This window comes from Benincasa hispida, chromosome 1 (genome assembly GCF_027475165.1).
Source record: "Benincasa hispida cultivar pf3 chromosome 1, pf3_genome.v1.1, whole genome shotgun sequence".
Lineage (NCBI taxonomy): Eukaryota > Viridiplantae > Streptophyta > Magnoliopsida > Cucurbitales > Cucurbitaceae > Benincasa > Benincasa hispida.
Window position 1 is genome coordinate 80,336,802 of NC_143478.1, and position 14,474 is coordinate 80,351,275.

Here is a 14,474-nt window from a genome sequence, read left to right on the forward strand (position 1 = left end):
ATTATAAAATGATTAGACAATATTTATAATAAATTTAAATTAAAAATAATTAGACAATATTTATTTATGGACCCGATGACTCACATTTGCTCCCGGACGAGTAACGTAGCATCTTGTAATATTATTGTACCAGTTGATGTAATTGTGCAACTTTTTAAAACCAATCTCCAGTTCTTAAGTCAATGTCATGCAGTAGGGGTTTAGTATTACAAGGCGGTGGGACATCCTGCTGGAAACTGAATTTTTTCATTACCCTGTCAGGAATATGCCACTCACCAATGTGAAAACATATGAGAGGACTTGTCGTCTGCCATATATTTTGACCGTTTGTATAGAAATTGGGCAAAGTATCCATAACAGCTTTGTACGGCTCCCAAATAATCTGAAACATAAAATATTATATTAGAAAAATATTTCAGTATCAAAGTACCTGATCAGGTTGAAATAGATCAAACATGTATTTGTACTAACTAACTACACGTGTAGTTGTCCTAGTCACACAAAATTTGTCTCTCCACCTATATTTTAAATTAATAATTTAGATCTTGAATTAACTAGACCAAACATATAAAAATATTTATTAAATTAAATTAATTAAAATAACATACTGAGAACCGTAGGCTCGTCCAGCTAATTGAGCGTTATTTACATGTTTGAGCCGTGGAGCCTTGTTGGAAATCGTTCCGAAGCCCATAATTGCAAATGTATCAGAGGTCCAGCGATCTCACAAACTTTAGGTTTTTTTGCTTTGTACAGCTATCACAGCGATGCCAAACATGCTCCACCCCAAAAATATCGTCCTACATCATAGAGGTTAGCTAACAATGACAGGAACATCAAGTGAACAAAATGACTTGATTTGTCAGAAAATAGACTTCCACCCATCATATGTAGTATATATGCTCGCGTATATCTCATGACGATTTCCTTGTCTACATCATCAGCGAGCTCACGAAACTGTGTCCTTAACCACATCAAACTTAACCTCGATCCTTTAATATTTTTCGTTGAATGAGGTCACATCGAGGAACAATTGACAAATATGTGACTAGTCATTACATCACTTCGGAGACTGACTCACTGTCAATGGGTAACCCGAACAATATTTCTATGTCCTGTAAAGTGATAGCGCACTCTCCAGTGGGCATATGAAATATATACATCTCAGGTCTCCATCTCTCAACTAGTGTTGTGATGAGATGTCAATCTAGTTGAATGAATAACAATCTGACAATTCCATAAAATCCAGATGTGCGAAGTAACGGTAGTATTCGAGGGTGGAGTGGGATAGTGCGATGAAAAACTGCCTCTCGACGTCTACAGGATATCTCGTCAGTGGTACGATCTTGTTATACAATTGATGATCGATGAATCGATTGGTCGTATAGAACATTGGGATAATTGGTCTTGGATTTAAAGTCATGATCTATAAAAAAAAAATTATTTATTTCTCAAATAAATAATATACAACTTGATAAAAAAAATAATGTATAACTTAATAAATTATATAAAAAAATTAACTACACAATTAAATTATTATTTACACAATAAAAACAAGATAAAAATTATTATTTACACAATAAAAATAGTATTTACTGTTGGGAATGGTATCCTAAATCTCCTTGTAGCCTCGTAGTTTGTAAACTCTGTAAACATATTGTTATTAATAAAATAAATGTTATTTTATAAGCATTTACTCAATCCAATAAACTAAGATCCGAGGTTATTTTATGTAAATCTAAACAAGTATGTGGAGACATACAGGTAGATCTTGTTTAAATTAATAATCTAAATGGTCTGTAGTATGGATAAATGAGGGAAACCTTATCCTGGTGACATTACGGATACGGCCCGTCTTGTAGATGTTACAAGTGTCTTTAAGTGCTATAAATGATCTGATCCTGATCATTCATATGAAGACATGACGGGGGTATTTTATATAAAGATTTTGTATAATATCGGACCACAAAATTATTAGTCTCTTTATATAACACCATTGATAATGGAGACTTACATTTCACTAGGATGACTATAGGTGACATGACTTGAATCCTGAGTGAGTTGGGAACTCCTGCTCATGAAGGCGGTCCTTTGATTTGTATGAGTGAGAGTGGTCAGATTGTCAACTCAACAAGCCTACCATTTTGGGAATTTGTCTGATTGGGGAGTTGGAAACTAAGCTACACAAGACAGAATTCATTCCTTCCCCGATGCAGGGGTAAGTATATAAATTGCTCCCTTAAGGGCTGATTTCGGGTCTTGAACACAGTGGCCACACCTTCTCTTGGGAAGAGAGGATTCGGTCATAGTGGGACTATGACTTATTGTTCATTAAAGAAATTAGTGATACTTAAAGAGTTAGATGTAACTACAGGGGCAAAATGGTAAATTAGCCCAACTGTATTTACGAGCGATTTGTGAAAGGTCATTGCACTGTCGATTGGTTATATCCAATGGACACAGAAATATATATGTAGTGCGAAGAGTGCAACTGTCGGTCTTTAGTGGAGTGCCTGATAGTTAACAGATGGTGGATATCATGATTAAAGAGTTTAGTCAGTTATTCACGTATCTTTGGAGCTTCAAGCTATAGGTCCATAAGGTCCCCTTGGTAGTTCAATGGGTTCAAGTTAAAAATCAGATTTTGGGTTAGTTTGAAGGGTTCAAATTAACAAGAGAGAATTTAATTATATATGATATAATTAAATTGATTCAATTATATATGATATAATTCAATTAATTCAATTATATATGATATCGTGATTAAAGAGTTTAGTCAGTTATTCACGTACTATTAAAGCTTCAAGCTACAAGTCCATAAGGTCCCCTTGGTAGCTGGGTTCAAGTTGAGATCTAGCTCAATGGGTTCAAGTTGATATCAGATTTTGGGTTAGTTTGAAGTGTTCAAATTAAGAAAGAGGAAATTTGATTATATATGATATAATTAAATTAATTCAGTTACATATGATATAATTGATATAATGTATTCGATATATTATTTGATTGGAGAATTAATATGAATATGATTTATATTAAATGCCATAAAATAGAAAAATAACTATGATTTATATATTGCATATGATGCAATATTAAAACTATAGGTTATAAATATAATATGATAAGTTAGTTATTGTATTTATTTATAATTTATTAATTATATGATAATTAATATTTCTTTTTCTCAATAAACGACTTCAGTGGTTGGTTGTTCACAGTTTTATGGCAACTGTGAGATAAAAAGAAAAAATGGTTTTTTCAAATCATTGTATCGGATACATCTCACAAATTCACTATCGAGTAAAAATGTTTTGCTACATGATAGTTTATCAGGAACTAAACGATCAAGCGTCGAGTTACTATACGATAGTACTCGTTTCTACACGATTGAGTAGCAAGTTTATACAATAGGCTTTTTCTTCTATACGATTGTTTGATCGCATATTCAATCGTTTACCTTCTCCTTCCCTCTATCCAAAATCATACAAAGCTCACAACTCCTAGATTCTCACACCAAGAATACCAAGGTAACCTTGTGGTGGTGTCTTATTCTGTTTAAGGATCGAGGATTGAGTTTAACTCGCAGGTGATCGAGGATCTTCCAGTTGATCATTGTGTTCGTACTATTTGGATGCGTTTGAGTTTGATCGAGGGAAATACGTGAAGAAAGAGTTCTTCAAAGGTATTATACTGGATCCCCTTGTATTTACTTAAGAAGCATGTTGTAATTTATTCTTTATGCATAACTGTTTATGTATGACTGTAAATGTATGTGTTCTTTCTCAATGGAGTTTGGAACGATCCGCTTCCACTCACTAGTTCTTTAGATTTAGAGTTCATTCATTTACAAGATAAAAATATTATTTACACAATAAAATAGTATTTACAAGATAAATATATTAATAATAACAATCCCTAACTATCTGGAGCCTATCTTCGTAACGAATGACACTTTCTTTGGTTATAACCTAACTAATTACAAAACTCACATCAAAGTCGTGCACTTGGTATAATAACTAAAAGAATTGAATAAAAAACATTTTATAATAAAAAATTTAAACTTCAAATTAATACTAAACTTTTTATAATAAAAAATTTTAAACATCCAATTAATAATTTTGTATTAAACCATAAACTAAACTTTCTTATTAAAAAATCACTAAAAAAAATACTAAACTTTTCTAAATTATTTTTTGAAAGCTAATACTAAAAAAATCAAATATCATAAGAAATATATTAAAAAAATCACAAAAAGTTTGTATTAAACTATAAACTAAACTTTTTAAATTATAAACATCAAAATTAAATAAAAGAATGTCTTCAAAGACAACAATAAATCCTAAAAACCCTAACACTAATATTATTTAAAATTCAAAAGAAAAAATTAACATGGTACATCTAACATAGTATAAATAAATAAATAAATAAACAACTAACATTATTATATCAATATTAGTGAAATTAGACTATTAAAGAACTATTATTGAATTGAGACTAACATGGTAGATCTAAAATATTAACACGGTAGACGTTAACATGGTAGACTAAAATAAACATGGTAGATCAAAAATATTATTCAATTCAGCGTAATATTAATATATAACTAATATTAAAAAATTATTTAACATCAATATATAAGGAATTAAAATGATATATCTAGCATAAACAAATATTAAAAATAAAAAACTAATAATAATAAAAGTTAAACTCACAAATTCAATAGTAGTTTTTTCCTTCAAAGTGACAACGTTCATTTTTTTTTATTTGTTATCCGACAACAAAAACTATATAAAAATAATAATATTAGAACCTATAGCGTATAGTTTTAATTAAAAAATAGTAATTTATTTGATCAAACGTATGCCTCTTTTTGAATTTTTTTTCTTAAACTGCAATAAAAACTATAAAAAAAATAATAAGAATATAAGAATAGAAACAAAATTTATTATTATTCTTTAAAAAATAAAAATATAGTAGAGTGAATTAACAAACCTGGATAGTTTGTGATCGGAGAAGGGTGAAATGTGGGGAGAAAGAATCACACAAAATAGAAGAAGAGAGTAAGGTAGAAGGCAGCAAGAAGATGGTAAGGGAGAGAACACGACTAGAAAATTTGTGATCTAAAAAGGGGTGGAGGCTATGTTAAAAACAATGGGTCTATGGTTCAAAATTCAACCTACGAATTTAAGCAGCATGTGAGAATTTAAAAAGCAGGTGAGCTGCAACTTTTAATATGCAGTAGATTTATTTGGTCAAGTTGCGACAGACATGGGAAAGTAGGGAAGTGACGAGACGCTGCATGCCGTAGAGGAGGTTGTTGAGGGTTGAAATCTTGACCTATGTAGGTCGAGTGTTGAACCCTCGACTTGTGTTTTAATTTTTTGTAGGTCGAAGTTTCAACCCTGGAGTTCCTTTAGATCGAGATTTCAACCTTCGACATCATTTTTTACTTTTTTTTTTTCACCTCGAAATTTTAAAACTATCCCAAATCTCTAAATAATTTTTAAACTACCATATTTAAGTAATTACTTTTCAAAACTGCAATATTTAAATAAAATTTCCGATACAAACACTCTTACAGCCCGTTTGGTTTGAGGGCATTAAGGATGTGAATGGGCTTGGGATGACCGTCCATATTTGTTTGAAGATAATGAAATTTATTCCTAGGAAAAGAGTTTTCTCGTGCATCACAGTTAAGGGAGGGTTTTTATATCCCCTTGAACAATATGGGTTTTGTTAAAACCCAAGCATCATTTGGTTTCTCCTCCTCTTTTTCTTAATTTTTTTAATTTGTTATTTTTCATTTTCTCTTCATATGTTATTTTCTACTTCAATTTCTTCACTGTTTATTAAAATATATTTTCTTACTAAAATTAGAATTACTAATGTTGAACTTAATTAATTATAAAGATGATTAAGTATTAAATTGTATGTAACAAACCAAGTTTTGAGATAATTTTTAATTTAATTATCTTGAAATATTTGTGAGTTATTTTGAATTTTGAGGTTGAATTGAATTATAGTGTAAGGATAATTCAATTTTAAAATTTGCTTCAATGAAGGATTTGGAAATTTAAATTTAATTTAAGGAGAGTTTGAATTTAATTCAATTTTTAATTCAAATTTATGAAATGAATTAAATTTTGGAGATTTAGAAGTTGATTTTTTTAAATTTGCAGATAAGTGGAGGAATTGTTTTGTTTTAAAGATTATTGGATTTAATTGATTTGGAAATTTAGGATTTTGATGGAATTAAATTTCTTCGTCGCATCAGCATTTCCTTCACGTCGCTGCCGCTGAAGCCCTATTTGCTAGATCCGTCTGACGCTGCCGGTTGTCTCAACCGCGCGTCCCATCGGTCGATCGCCAAGTTGTTTGTGTGCGTCACTTGTTCTAGTCGCTCGAGTCCCACCGTCCGCTGCACCTCGTCCAACGTTCGTCGCGCGATCGGATCCATCTCTCTCTTCTAGATCTACCAAGCATTGTCGCGTCGTTTGCTATCCGTCTGCCTGCCGCTGCTGTGGGTTATCGCCGCTAGCACTGATGGTCATCGGAATCTCGGATTTTGGGTAAGATTGCACTGTTTGGTTGATTCTCGAAGGTTCTTATCTACTCATTAAAATTTTGGTTCCGATTGGTTGATATCCATCACGTTTTGGTGCTAGATTGAAGATTTGGGAGGTTTTAAGTCACTGTCCTAGAGTTGATTCCATCATAATTTTGGTGAGTATTTTGGGTTCCAAGGTTATTTTGGATTATGTAAGTTGATGCCCTAAATCTCGTAAGTACTGTAGTTGTAACACGTGTATGTGTATGAACAAACAATTGTGATAATAATATGAGATATTTTCTTCATTGTTGTCTATGAAATATGAGATATTTTAATCGCATTATCCACAAACCAATAAACTAAGATCCCGGTTATTATTGTAATTTAAGCATGTGAGGCATACAAGTGAATCATGCCTGATAACGTAAATGGTCGATAAAGGAGGGAAACCTTATCCTGGTGATACTACGGATACGACCCGCATTGTTGCATTGTTATTAATAAAATAAGTGTTATTTTATTTGAATTTACTCAAATCCAATAAACTAAGAAATCCTACTTATGAGGGCAGTCATTAGTATGGGTGAGAGTAGCCAGATTGTCAACTCAACAAGCCTATATTTTTAGGGATTCGTCTAATTGGGGAGCTAGGAATTCAACTACACAAGACAGAATTCACTCCTTCTCCGAAGCAGTGGTAAGTAGATAAATTGCTCCCTTAAACGATAGGGGCAAAACGGTAAATTGGTCTTGTTGTACTTAGAGCGATTTGTGAAGATTATTGCACTATTGATTGGTTATATGGATACAGAAATATATCTGTAGTGCAACTGTCGATCTTTAGTGGAGTGACTAACAGTTAATGAATGGTGAATCTCGTGACTAAAGAGTTTAGTAAGTTATTCACGTACTGTTGGAGCTTCAAGCTACAGGTCCACGAGGTCCCCTTGGTAGCTCAATGGGTACAATTTGAGAATCAGATTTTGGGTTAGTTTGAAGTGTTCAAAGTAACAAGAGTAAATTCAGTTATATGTGATATAATTGATATGATGTATTAGATACATTAATTGGAGGAATTAATATAAATACACTTTTAGAACTAGTAAGAAAACTAAACAGAACAGGGTTTTCTTTTCCCATAGGTTTCTATCTATCAATTACGAGGGTAGGTACGTCCAGTCTTATATTAAATACCATAAAATAGAAAAAGAACTATGGTTTATATGTTTCATATGATGAAATATTAAAACTATAGGTTATAAATATAATATGATAAGTTGGTTATCATATTTATTTATAATATATTAATTATATGATAATTAATTCTTTTTCTCCAATAACCGATTTGAGTGGGAGGTTATTGGAAGTTTTATGGTAGCCATGAAATAAAAGGAAAATTGTTTTAAAAAATTAGTAGTTGACTCATTCGAAAAATCTCACGAAAAAGACTATCAAGTAAAAAGTGTTTTTACTAAGCGATAGCGTTGAGAGTCTAAACGATTGAGCTAAGAGTTGACTATACAATAGTTACTCGTTGATCGTTGCTACACGATCGAGTAGCAAAGTCTATACGATAGACTTCCGTCTTCTAAACAATCGAGTACATCATCTATATTATAGACAGTCTTCATCTCCCACTTACTCGATCGTCTACTCAATCGTATACCTCATATTTTCCTCAATCCAAAATCATACAGAGCCCACAACTCCTGGATTCTCACACCGAGAATACCAAGGTAACACTTGTGGTGGTGTTCTAACTTAGTTCGAGGATCGAGTTGGACTCGATTGGTTCGAGGTGCATTCAGATGTTCGAGGAGGTCGTGTTCTGTCCGTTGTGTTCGAGTGTTGTTTTGGATGCATTGAAAACTGATTGAGGGATACTTGAAGAATAGTTCTTCAAAGGTATGCATAATCTATCCCTTGTATCTTTTTATAACATGCTGTAATTTCTAGTTATTCATAATTTGTTCGTTTTTGTTTAAGCTTGTAATTGTTGTGTTCATGCTGAATGGGATTTGGAACGATCCACTTCCGCTGCTCCTAGAGATCTCTGTTTAGATTTTCTTCAGTTCATGACAGAGACTTTCATTTCAATAGGATGACCATGGGTAACATGACCTTAATCTTTAATGAGTTGGGAACTCTTACCTATGAGGGCGATCCTTTGATTTGCATGGGTGCGAATGGCTAGATTGCCGCCTCAAACCTACCCCTTTGAGGATTCATCTGATTGGGGAGCTGGAAACTCAGCTACACAAGATGGAATTGACTCTTTCCCCGAAGCAGGGGTAAGTAGATAAATTGCTCCTTTAAGGGCTGATTCCGGGGCTTAAACAATGTGGCGCCACACATTTTCTCATGGTACGAGAAGTGTTCACTCATAGTAGGACTATCATGTATTGTTCATTAGAGTAATTAGTGGTACTTAAGGAGTTAAATGTAACTACAGGGGCAAAACGGTAAATTGGCCCAGCTGTACTTACGAGCGATTTGTGAAGGGTTATGTATTGTTGATTAGTTATATCCAATGGACATAAAAATATATCTGTAGTGCGAAGAGTGCAGCTGTTGGTCTTTAGTGGAGTGCCTGAAAATTAACGGAAGGTAGATATCGTGATTAAAGAGTTTAGTTAGTTATTCACGTACCGTTGGAGCTTCAAGCTACAGGTCTATAAGGTCCCCTTGGTAGCTCAATGGATTCAAGTTGAGAATTAGTTTTTGGGTTAGTTTGAAGTGTTCAAATTAATAAGAGGGACTTTGGTTATATATGATATAATTAAATTGGTTCAATTATATGTGATATAATTGATTTGATGTATTAGATACATTAATTAGAGGAATTGATATAAATATGATTTATATTAAATAAAGGAGAAAAGAATTATGGTTTAAATATTACATATGATGTGATATTAAAATTATATGTTATAAATATAATACGATAAGTTAGTTATTATATTTTCGTATTATATTTATTTATAATAAAAAATAATTATGAGATAATTGTTTAGTTGGTTATTTCTTTTCTCCATTAACCGTGAAAGTGGGAGGTTATTTTCAGTTTTAATAATTGAAGAATAAAATGAAAAGAGTTTTCATTTTTATGGATGATCGCTTCATTATTGAATTACTAATCGTTCAAACGAAAAAAAAAGCTATACGATAGCCCTTTTGAGAGACTAAACGATCGAGCGAGAGATTACTAGACGATTGCTCACGAGAGCAAGAGATTGCTAGATAATTGCTCACGAGAGCGAGAGATTGCTAGATGATTGGCTAGACAATTGCTCACGAGAGCAAGAGATTGCTAGACGATCGGGTACCCACTATCTATACAATAGACTAAACCTTTCTCCCACTTATTCGATCGTGTAGTTCGATCATATACATCCTCCTTCCCTCTACTAAATTCACACAGAGCACACACCTCTTGGATTCTCACTCCGAGAATACCAAGGTTACCGAGTGGTAGTGTCGAGGGTTATCGTTCGAGGATCAGGCAGTTTGTGATTGCAGTGAGAGTGAGATTTTGCTACACGATTGCGACGAGAGCAAGATTTTGTAGACAATTGCTCCTCGTTTCTTTGTGTTCGTGATTGTTGAGACTTCATTGACCAGTGTAGATCGAGGGATACGTGAAGAAGAATTCTTCAAAGGTATGTCACTTAATTCCCTTTGTTTTAGTAAGAAAACATGCTGTAATTTTCTCTATAATGCATAACTATTCTTGTGTGTTTATGAATGCGTTTATTCTTTCACAATGGGCTTGGAAAAATCTTGCTTCTACTCACTGGTTCTCTTGAATAAGAGATCCTTCAATAACAATGTTGTAAATTTAGATTCTAATCCCCAAGTTTTTGTGTTGATCCAGGGATGTGTGAAACTGAGATTTTAGAGTTGGTTCTCAAATTGAGCTTTGTTGTAGGTAAATCTATGTTGAGATTATTTAGGATTAAGTCCAACATTGAGGTTTGGGCCCTAAAATACCTAAGAAAATTTTTAAGATTAGTCACACTTACCCTTGAAGCCCAAAAATTCTTCACGAATTTTCTCTTGATCGGTCACAAACAAATCTTCCTCCTTATTAATCACAATCAAAACCCAATTCCAATTTGGAACTCCATCAAAAGTAAGACCTCTGTATTTCCTTAGGGGTTGAGAATCACATAAGTGTGTAGGGCTCTGTGATAATTTTAGGAAGAGGGTGAGTAAGAGTGTTATTGATCCACACAAACTATATGTGTTTTTGGGAAGAACAAGGCGATCAATCCCTTTGCAACCACCCAAATCCCATGATCTAAATTAGAGAGATATTGGGGAGGAAAATTGTTTTAATAACTCCCTTCCTTTTTAATTTAAAATAAATTAAAACAAATTTTAATTTAAATAATAATAATACAATAACTAATTTATCATATTATATATAACTATATCTCCTATCAAATATAATACATAACATATAGTTTATATTATATCAAATATAAAATAACCTATAGTTTGTAATTCTCTCAACAAGCTATGGTATTTGATATAAATCAAATTTATATTGAATATAATTATATGAATCCAATTCATATAATTTAATTAATTTTGAATCATATTCAAATATTTATTACCTCTCAAAATAAACTTTATACTATAATGTATCAAATACATTATATTAATTATATTATATATAGTTAATTCTCTCAATTAATTTGAACACTTTAAATTAATCCAAAGTTAATTAGATTGAAGCTCCATTGGTACTTGGATAATTAATTAAACTTCTTTAATTAAATTACCTAACATCCATTAATTGTCGGTCACTTCACTAAAGACCGAAAGTTGCACTCTTCATACTAGATATATTTCTATGTCCATTGGATATAACCAGGCAACAAATGCAATGATATTTCACAAATTTCTCGTAAGTATAACTGGGCAAAAATGGTCGTTTTGTCCCTGTAGTTACATCTAACTCCTTAAGTACCATTGATCCAATAAGTCATAGTCCAACTATGACCAAATCCCTCTTGGGCCAAGAGAGGGTATGCTTCACATTGTTCAAGCCTTGGAATCAGTCCTTAAGGGAGCAATTTATCTACTTACCACGACATTGGAATGAGTGAATTTCTTCTTGTATAGTTGTGTTTCTAGCTCCTCAATTAGACAAATCCCCCAAAATCGTTTTAGTCGACGAACCGGACACTCTCATCCATGCACATCAAAGGGCCACCTTTATAGGCAGAAGTTCACAACTCAATCAGGATTCATGTCATATCATATATGGTCATCCTGGAAAAATGTAAGTCTCTACTATTAACGGTGTCATATAGTGAAACTATTCATTTCGTGGTTTGATCTTATACAAACTTTTTTGTATAGAATACCTCCACTCACATGTCTCCACATGAATGATCAGGATCAGATCATCTGTAGAACTTTACAACAATTGTAACATCTACAAAGCGGGTTGTATTTGTAGTGTCATCAGGATAAGGTACCCAACCTTATCCATCTACTACAGACCGTTCGGATTATCACTTAAACATGATCCACCCCACATAAATGTTCAAACTACAGAAGATAACCTTGGATATTTGTTTATTGGTTTTGCAAGTTAATGCTACTAAATGTCAAATAAAATTTTTCATATTTTATTAAATAAATAAACTTTTTGTACAATACAATTATAAACTACAGGACCATGAGATTTAGGGCATCAACCTTAACAGTTTATGAGTCTTTGGGCCACCAGATGTGTGTTAGGTTGAGTTAAATCACTCACTAGATGGCCATCTAGGATTTAGATAATTATATGTATGTCCCATTTATTGGATATAAGCGCATAGTCTGACCTCTGTAGTCGGGTTACTTATTGATTGTTTTATACTCATTCTTTATCATATTTTTTTCAGGTAAGGGTAAAGACACACAGACGAATGACAAGCAAAATCTGTAATCGTGCCACTAAGACTAGTCAGATGCTTCCGCTCATGTCCTTTCCTATGATTTCATGTTTCAAAACTTAGTTTATTGTTGAATTTGGAGAACTTTCAGTTTTTGCACGGTTGGTTGTTTTATATAAAATTTTCTATTGATGTTTTATTTTTTATTTTTTCTTATTTATTCATTTAAGGATACCTTGTTCAAGGATTTTTAGTTATTTACTTTTAATAAAAGGTTATTTATTTTATAGCATTTATTTGGTTTTGATAATTCATGAAAAATGTCGAGGCGAATGCATGTATTTAGTAATGACCTAGTACAAATTCTAGGGAATCGGGTCATTACATTATAATTAATATGACTTTCATTAAATATATTAATTGGTTAGTTTTAATTATATATTACTCAATTTTCAAATATTCATAATTAAAATTATTACTAATTCTTAATTAATTATTTTTTTTATCAATATACTTAATGATATTTATTGTTTAATTAATTTATTATTGGAATGATATAATATTGTAATACTTAATTTCATAAATTAAATATAAACATAATCTTTGTTTATAATATTATAATAGCATTTTTCATGCATAACTAAATACAGTCATTTTTTATTTTTAGACATCACACTCCCAAATATCTCATTCCTCAATATTTATAAAACGTTAAACCAAACAACCTCTAATCAATTAAAAACCCATATAAGTTTGGTTTGGATATATGATTTCCACATTATGGCGTCTCATCCAATAACTTGTGGAGGTTATAGGGTAAGAGTTTTCTTCGTTTTTGAAGAGTATAATAAATTCAATACTAGAATGCTGAAACATATTCCAAAGGGATTGTTTTGTATCTTATTCATTCTCAAAAACAACAAATTCTGAACACCTATTTGGTGTGCTGAAATCTAAAATATAGTGAAAACAGAGAAAATAATGAGGTTGAATTTTGAAAATTGTTATAGATTTATGATTACATTTTCATATAGATATATATATGTGTGTATATATTAACTTTTACCATGGTATCAATCTAAGCAAAATTAAATAGTATGTAGTTAAACCATATGTTTGATAATCTTTTTAGTTAAGGTCACATACTTGGTGTGATATTAGTTGTGTTTATCTTGTCAAATTAACTCATTTTCGATTTTAAATAAATTTCTTTTGGACTATAATATTAATTTTTTTTTGGATATTTATAGTGAAAGAAGGTGGAACAAATATTGAAACATAAATAGATCAAATTCATGATTAAGAACTTTTCAATTGGATTAAAACTTCAAATTAGATGATGTTTCATGTACAAATTCAATATATACGCAAAAATTTGCCCTTCAATTTAAATGGGTTATTTTGGTCAAATAACATCTCATTTAAGTTAAATTTGACAAATGTTTCAATTTTTTGTATCATTTGATTTTATTTTGTATTTCAAATAGTTGCCCTACAAATAACAACTTGAGTTGAGAGAAGTATCCAAGAGTTCTATTAGATTTGAGTAGTTCAAAGTTGTAGTACTACCAAGGATGGTCATTGTATCCTATTGAAACGATCGCTATAGTCTGCTTGTAGCTCCTAATAAAATACAATAATAAAGAAATGAAAATACCAATATACCTTTTTTTTTACAAATATACTCTTAATACTCCCCCGTAAGATTGAGAGTGAATGTCAATCACGCCCATCTTGGACAACAAGGGAACAAAAACTAAATAAGGCTACGCCAAACATTAGCAAGTTAATGGTGAGTGCGAACGGAAAGAAGCTTGACAGTACCATTGACAACCTTTTCCTGAATAAAATGGCGATCTAATTCAATATGCTTCATACGCACATGAAACATTGGATTAGACGCAATATGAAGCGCAATAACATTATCACAAAAAATAAGAGTAGGAGATATAAAAGGAACATGTAACTTCTAAAGAAGTTGAGATATCCAAATGAGTTCACTAATAGCAACAAGAGCCCGATACTCAGCTTCA

At 31.8% G+C, this 14,474-nt stretch overlaps 1 long non-coding RNA gene across 1 annotated transcript; it reads left to right on the forward strand.

Moving 5' to 3' along the window:
* Positions 1–5,742: 5,742 nt before the first annotated feature.
* On the forward strand, positions 5,743–6,852 carry LOC150038756 (uncharacterized). The gene is made up of 2 exons (XR_016525333.1): positions 5,743–6,566; positions 6,663–6,852. It is a non-coding gene; the product is annotated as an uncharacterized LOC150038756 (long non-coding RNA).
* Positions 6,853–14,474: the final 7,622 nt, after the last annotated feature.